The following is an 8091-nucleotide window of genomic DNA, read 5'->3' as shown; positions in this document are numbered from 1 at the left end:
CGAGACTTCCTCTTCTGTGCGCCGGTCGTTGTTTACAGTCCGATTAGCAACTTGAGACCCGAGAATGGAGTCGGAGTTGAGAGACGACATCTATGACACGATACTTTTTGTAGGTGTTTTAGGTCCAGACGACATTTCGGCTAATCTCTATAAACAGATATCTGCATATGAGACGGAAAGCACTTTTTAACAGTTGTTTTGAAAAGTGCTATATAAATAAAGTGTATTATTATTATTATTGTATAGGATTAGGTTTAGGCAAAGGTAAGGGTAACTAGTGGTGAGGGAATGAATATAAACAATGGAAAGTCCTCAAAAAGATACGTGTGTGTGTGTGTGTGTGTGTTAGCGTATGCTTGGAGTCTTGCTGCCAGCTGGACCACAACATGCTGGGAGTCATGTTGGTCAGCAGGTCCGGTCCACGAATACTAATACTGTGTGTCCGCTCACACCGGGAGGCTGCACCGCCTGAATACTGATCCTGTCCCACACACACACACACACACACACACACACATGTTCTTTTAAGACAGAAGTGAAAACAAGGCGGCCTCGTGGTTTGACAGGCTATCCTGTAACTTCTCAGTCACAGGTTCAAATGCTGCTGGCAGATAGGAGTTTTGCTTATTGAAACATATTCTCAGTTCCTGTGAGATTTCAGTAAGTTTGCAGCTTGGGTGGGGAGACAGCTAGAGCAGAGAAAATGTACATTTCGATTTAATTTATGCTTCTCACAATACTACAGTCTGTATGAAATGATTATTATTCAATTCAATTCAATTCAATACATCTTTATTGTCTCCGAAGGGCAATTCTGGTGCAGCATAAAAAACATGGGAGAAACATACTGTACATACGACAACAACAAAAACACTATAAACAGCAAGTAATAGCAAACATCAAGTTAGCAAAGTGCAATGAGTATAAAAAAGTGCAAGTACTAGAATATGCAAAGTGCAACAATAAAAGGTGGACTATAATTGATGGTTGATGGCATCACAAGTTGTTAAATATATTACCTTTTGTTGAATAAAAGCTTTGAAATGGGCATTTTTTAATGTCGATTCCGGGCGATGACCGCTTGGCAAGTCTGTCAACACAGACGCTGTTTGCACGTCATCCTGTGCGCAGTGATGATGTCACAGCACAGCAGTGTTAATTATAAAGGGTCAATTAAGTTACATCAATTGAATATTTTAACATTTTACATTTTCATTCTTTAACAGATGAAACATTAATTAACTTATAAATAACTGTGAATTGATTGTGATGTTATTTCATAGCCAACTTTTCATAAAAAGTAACGTTATTTAATGTTAAACACAATGTTAGGATATTCACACAGATTTAATAATATTTCATACATCAACTTGAGTCAGATCTTGAGTGTTTACCACGACCTTTAACCTGCTGCCCAACCTGATCGACACTCCGGTTTCCTCCCATGGAATGACCTCAGAGCCTCCATCTTATATCAGTTCCATTTATCCTGTTAAAATCCTTTCTTAAATATACTATCCTTTCTTAAATATCCCGCTCTGCCCAGTAGAACCCTGCAGTAGATTCATCATCTCAACGTGATCAATGTTGATTGATAATATCAACATTTCTTTCTCTCCAGGCACTTTATTGGAAGAACATTTACAAGTTTATCACTCATAAATGTAAGTTTAAAGGTTAAAAAAAAAAAATAATTGTATGAAGATATTGAACAATATACTATCCTACGCTCCAGTAAAGATTTCTTAATGTTTTTTCTTGAAAACCTCCTAGACCATTAAGGCAATCATCACCAAATTCGGTACGCATCATCTCTGGACTCCCCTGATTAAAAGTTATCAAAAGAGTTTTGGTACACCGTATCATTTGGCTGCTACAGGCCAATCAATTTTAGAGGGTGGCACATATTCAACATGATCTCACACAAATACGTGAAATGAACACGATCTCTAAAATTTACGTGCTGTGGACACGTGTTATGGGAAAATAACGTTTCTCCACCATGAACTGAATTACGTTCCTCCGCCACAAATTTAAATATGTTCCTCCGCCACAAATTTAAATATGTTCCTCCGCCACAGATTTAAATATGTTTCTCCGCCACTAATTTAAATACGTTCCCCCACGACAAATTTAAATACGTTTCTCTGCCACAAATTTAAATACGTTTCTCCACCACAAATTTAAATACGTTTCTCCGCCACAAATTTAAATACGTTTCTCCACCAGATTTAAATACGTTTCTCCGCCACGAATTTAAATACGTTTCTCCGCCAGAAATTTAAATACGTTTCTCCACCACGAATTTAAATACGTTTCTCCACCACGAATTTAAATACGTTTCTCCGCCACAAATTTAAATACGTTTCTCCACCATGAATTTAATTATGTCCCAAAGGTTAGTTAACGGTTAAATTTAGGCAAGTAAAACAGTTTGGTTAAAGTCGAGATGAAACGGCATTTCGAGAGTATCTAACTTCTGTATCGTGACGTATTTCCAAGTGAAATACGTCACTAATAATGACAGGAAAGACAGGCGGGACATAACGTTGGGAGGAATTTGATTTGAACGTTGAAAAGTGGGCGTGTCATAACACCCGAAGACACACCGAAGTACCATGCTGTTGCTAGCTAGCTAACTAATGAATCTTAGCCTCTTAGCTCTGTGCGCTAAAAGTTGAAGATTGATTGATGGGTGGATGTCATGATATTATTGGTTGAAATTAGTTACGGGCATGCTTACGTAAGCACACGGCATATTTTGTTTTACAGGAAGAAAACATGATTGAATTTTGATATAAGAATACAAAGAAATTGATTTTTGGTATATTTTTTTGGCATATATTGTTAAATAGGTGCACAGTATGACCAGGGATGTGATCTAAAAGGGTTAAAAAGGCATTTTTCATTTCATCTCGTCTTTAAGGTTATGGTTGAGGTAATGGTAAAGTTTAGGCAAGTACAACAACTTGGTTTAGGTTAGGGTTAACGTTATGGTTAGGGAACTAAAACAGCTTGGTTAAGGTTAGAGAAATGGTTTGGTCATGGTTAAATAAGAAAAACGTTCGTTAAAAATTAAAATGTGACTTAAGGTTGAAATGTCCTTTGAAAACGCTGGGAAGTCGCCGACATCGTAGGCAAACGTATCATCGCCCGTCCACCACCCCGACCACAACACCCTGACTGACCACCGTGCTGCTGCAGTGTGACACTACTTCCTGTTTATAGTCGTGTCTCCTAGGGAAAACGTAAATTTAACACTTTACGTTCCACCGACACGTAATTTGCTGTTAACATGCCGTGTTCAGTTCACGTTTCTCGGTGAGATCAGCCTGCACATATTTGACAAAATGAGCCATAACTCATGAATGCGTTGTGCTATCTTAACCAAATTTGGTGCAGCTGTGCAGGTTTCCACTCTGAGGTAATGTGCAGTGCTTGGTGTCATCAGGTGCTCGGCCCCCATCACTGCTGCTCGCAGCTATATTCTGTTTTTTATTCGTTCCTTTTCTTTTTATCTCTCTTGGTCCCTTGTTTTATTTTTATTCCGCGCTGTGCTGTTTCTTCTGTTTTTATATGAAGCACTTTGTAAACTCTACCTATAGAGTGCTACACTTTTACAGTTTTATATAAACACAATTAATAGTCAGCTTTCAAGTGTCTTGTTTTCTCTCATTATGCTGCAGTAGTATTGTGAATTTGTTTGCTCTGCATGTCAGTATGGTGAGCATGGGCGTCGATAGAGTAGGACAAGATGTGGCACTAAATCAGCCCAAAGCTTGTAGTTTTTATCATTATAATGGAGAAAAGGATGAAGCAAAAAATTGTCAGAAATATATTTGGTGGACATACAGCTCAGAAAAAAGAAATGAAGATGAACACTGAATACCCGATATTTTTGTTTTAACGATTCATAAATGTATAATGAGATTGTGTATTTTGGTATTTTGACCATTTTTTGACCATTTTTTGCAAATGTTCTGAATGAGAATATTTTGTTGTTTGAAATGTCTAATACAATCAAATGTGGTCAACACTTTATAAAACAATATCAAAAGTTAAAACTGTGTGAGTGAAACTGAACATTTTCACGTGGAATCTTGTTTTTTCCAGAGCTTTTAGATCTGAAAGAATGACATCAGCTGAGCATCAGGACCAATGTTGACTCTAATTAATCACATTTACTATCAGTTGATTTGGAAGTTTTGGTGGCATATAAAATTAGGTGTAAGGAATTTGCCATAAAACCTTAAAGTTGAGTGAATCGACGCCTCTGATGGTGAGTTTTGCCGCTCAGCCTCAGTTTGCTTTGTTCCTTTTACAGCAGTCGGTTCTGTATCTGCACTTTGTTTCTTTGTTAAAGTGCTATACAAATATTGTTTAACAGGATTATTATCAGATACAGTATGTAAACACAGAAAAGCGTACACACTGTGCTCCAGCAACCCACTGAAACACACACACACACACACACACACACACACACACCTGAACACCTGCAGCCCGCTCCAGGCTCTGTCCTCCATGAGCACCTTTCCTGCTCAGTTCATCCGTAGTTCAAGTGAAGTCAGCGGAGGAGAGAAAACCGAAATCCTCAGAGAATACATTTGAGAAGCCCGGCCTCGTCTCACCTAAACACACACACACACACACACACACACACACACACACACACACACACACAACTGGTTCCATCTGGTTCACTCACCTTGTGTAACCCATGTTACTTAACCCACTTAACCCACGACTCCTGACTCTGAATCCTTTTTGGATATAAAAATGAATGAATGAATTGAATATTGGCACAAAATGTTGGCTATCAACAGCCTCATTACAACAAATATTGATCTTGGTTTTCAAAAACCCATATTGGGTTGATCATCTACGTACGTACGTTTTATTTTTCTTATTTAATTATTCACTATTTTTTTTGTTAATTATTTCTTCATTTAAAGCCAGTAATCTATCGACTTTCAAAAACCCATATTGGTCGAACCCTGTTCTGACAGACTGCTACTGGCAGTGTGAATAATGATTATTATTGTTTAAAAAGCTAAAAAAAAAAAAAAAAAAAAAAAAAAGCACAGATCTGTTATCCAATTTTGCACATACTGTATTTTTCACAAGCTGTCAAACGTCAGCTACAAAACCTGCAGGCTGTCAGGCTGTCTGTTCAGAGCAACACTGCAGGTCTGTAGTTGAGACTCTGATCCAGAACGACTCACAGAGAGATGGATGGATGTTAGTGAGTTGCTCATGGACACTTCAGCAGGACAGCTGGCTGCTGAAGTGTCCACCAGCTGATGTGGGATTTGAACCTGCGAGTTTTCCATTACAGGACTGTCTCTGACCGGGGTCTGGGGTCAAATCATGAATGAACTCATCAATTCCAATTCAACTGAGGAACTGGAATTGGAAAAAAAACCAACAGGAGGCAGAATTGAATTCGAATTTCTGGAAGTTTCATTTAATTCAGTAAAATTCCATGTTTTTTTGTTTTTTCTCACCGCATATCTGAGATTCCACATAGTGTTATATATTATCATAATACTGAATATCATAAAATAGAGGTAATAAATGTTCCTTTCAGCTGGTATTTGATGCAGAACATGTAATGGTAATCCATACATTATGACTGAATGTGTTTGATTTGTTGAACTGTCTTTATTTGATTCATAATGTTTTGATTTATAATGTTTAGCGAGTTGAGACAAACTCTCTTAGAAGTGGAATTTCATGGAATTTAATGGAATTCAGTTCTGTTCAATTCACATTCTGTTTCCTTACAGCTGGGAGACTTGTTTTTTTTTTTTTTTTCCTTTATTTAAACTCGAAGAACCATTGAGGTTGCCCTCATTTACAGTGATGTCGAGTTACAGACAAGATAAAAGTTAAAAAATAAATAGGACAAGACATAGATGAGAATAAAGAAAATCAATTAAAACAGTTACACATTGCGGCAGGGAGGTTTGTGATCATGGTTTTAAATTGTCCATAGGTTAGTAGAGTATTGATTTTTAGCATGTGTTGAAGATCATTCCAAGAATTAGGGGCACTAAAATAAAAGACTGACTTTCCAAATTTAGACCGTGCTCGGGGGACCTTAAGCATAAGCAAGTCATTTGAGCGAGTTTGATAGGGTCCAAAGTTCCAATCCAGCATCATTGAAATGTCACACTCACACTGCAGGAGCTCAACTGGAGTTTATCCTGCATTCTCAGTTCAAATCATCAGTGGCCCCGACCCGGTCTGACCTCCGGGCCACTGATCAGCGAGACAGATGAACAGCTGAAACCCGGGGGGGGGGGGGATCAATGCTAATCATTTAGATGGAAAGCACTTATCGTCCATCTCCAGGCTCTCTACATGACAACTGAAGTCCAACACGGAGCGAGTGGAGAAATTAAACTCTCTTAGCTGAAAAGGTAAAAAAAAAGATGAATCATTTTTTTCCGTTAAAGCAATCTCTTCCCGGTCTGATTGATGGAGCGTTCAGGTGCTGTCGGGATTATTAGATATACAACTTTCCCTTAAACTTAAAGTCTCCTCAAGTCGGGGAATCTGGATTCTAGATGGTTCACCAATTGGACGAGTTATGACCGGCGGTCTTAGCCTGGAGGGCTGGGCTCACATTACTCTGTTGACGGTAAGAAACTATTCAAATTACACTGTATGTGAAAAAAATTAAAATAAAAAAATAATTCAGAATATGTTTTTGTATGAGGTCTATTTACGGCTGAAAGCAAAAACAAAAAGCAAACCATAAATGTGAAACCAAACCCATAAAAGAGAAAACTAAACCATAAACATGAAACCAAAACTGTAAAGGAGAAAGCAAAAAAAAAAATATGTAAACGAGGAATTTAAAATTTACATGATTCTTGTTCTCAGTTCCGATATTTTCTCTCAATGGGCCCTAAATTGACCTCAGATTTTTGCCTTTATTAGAGAGTTTTAAGTGGAGACGGGACAGACTGGGGGAGGAGCAGAGGGGAACGTGACTAATGTCCCGGGCCGGATTCAAACCAAGATGTCACAGTTACATGGCATGAACCTTAACCAGCTGAACCACCAAGCTGCCCCACCTACTAACATTTAAATCTATAAACTCTTTCTTTGATATCTGCAGATTTTAGGTGTACTGCAGTGTTTCTCAACCTGGAGGTCGGGACCCCCCAGGGAGTCGTGAGATAATTTTGAGGAGTTACGACACAATTTATGAGATAGGAAAAAAAACTATTATGTCTATTTCTTCTAAATCTTCTGTCTAAATTATGTATTTTGTGTTTTATGTGAAGCACATTGAATTTGCCTTCTGTATGAAATGTCATAAATATGCAACATAAATAAAGTTTGCCTTGCCTGTTTGTCTCATGTCTAAAGTTTTCTGTGAGCTTTTTCTCTGTGAAATACTGATTAGCGTGTGTGTGAGGGGTGGGGGATCGCTTCAGGGTCAGGAGCCCAAATAAGTTGTGAATAGAGCTGAACAATTAATCGAGAAAAAAAATCCAAATTGGTCCATGAATCAAAACCTTCCATCAGACTCAAACTCAGTAAATCTGCAACACTGACTGACTTTTCTTTAAACAATTTTAAAGTTCTAAAAAATGTATGACAAGAAGACTTATTCAAGACAAGAAGAACATATTCTATTAAATAATCGCAATTAGATTTTTTTGTCAATATCGTTCAGCCCTGCGGATGTAATATAAAACACGTCAGGTGACAGTCGGTCCCATTAGTTGCATTTATTCAGTTTGGCAGCCTCGTCTTCACGCTGAACACTTCCCCACTTTATTTTTTACTGTCGACCACATGAAGGTGCGTAAGTTTCGTTTCCAATACATTGTGATTTATTGAAGCCGTTTATCTCATTCGTGTTCCTCTATTGATCCTCTAAGGAGAAATCGGTCTTTTCTCTTGTCCGCCTCCAACAGAGGGGTCAGAGGTCAGGGTCAGTTACAGGACAGCCCCCCTGCAGCTGGTCTTGTGGAGGCCTGAATACAGGTCTTCAGATCAGAGAACTACTACTGTCTGAGCTTTTGATCCAAGGACCGACAGTTTGGCAGCTGAACATGAATTTTGAGGACG

The sequence above is a fragment of the Centroberyx gerrardi genome, chromosome 16 (assembly GCF_048128805.1).
Source record: "Centroberyx gerrardi isolate f3 chromosome 16, fCenGer3.hap1.cur.20231027, whole genome shotgun sequence".
Lineage (NCBI taxonomy): Eukaryota > Metazoa > Chordata > Actinopteri > Beryciformes > Berycidae > Centroberyx > Centroberyx gerrardi.
The sequence above is the reverse complement of the archived record's forward strand: the minus strand, read 5'-3'. Positions refer to the sequence as shown.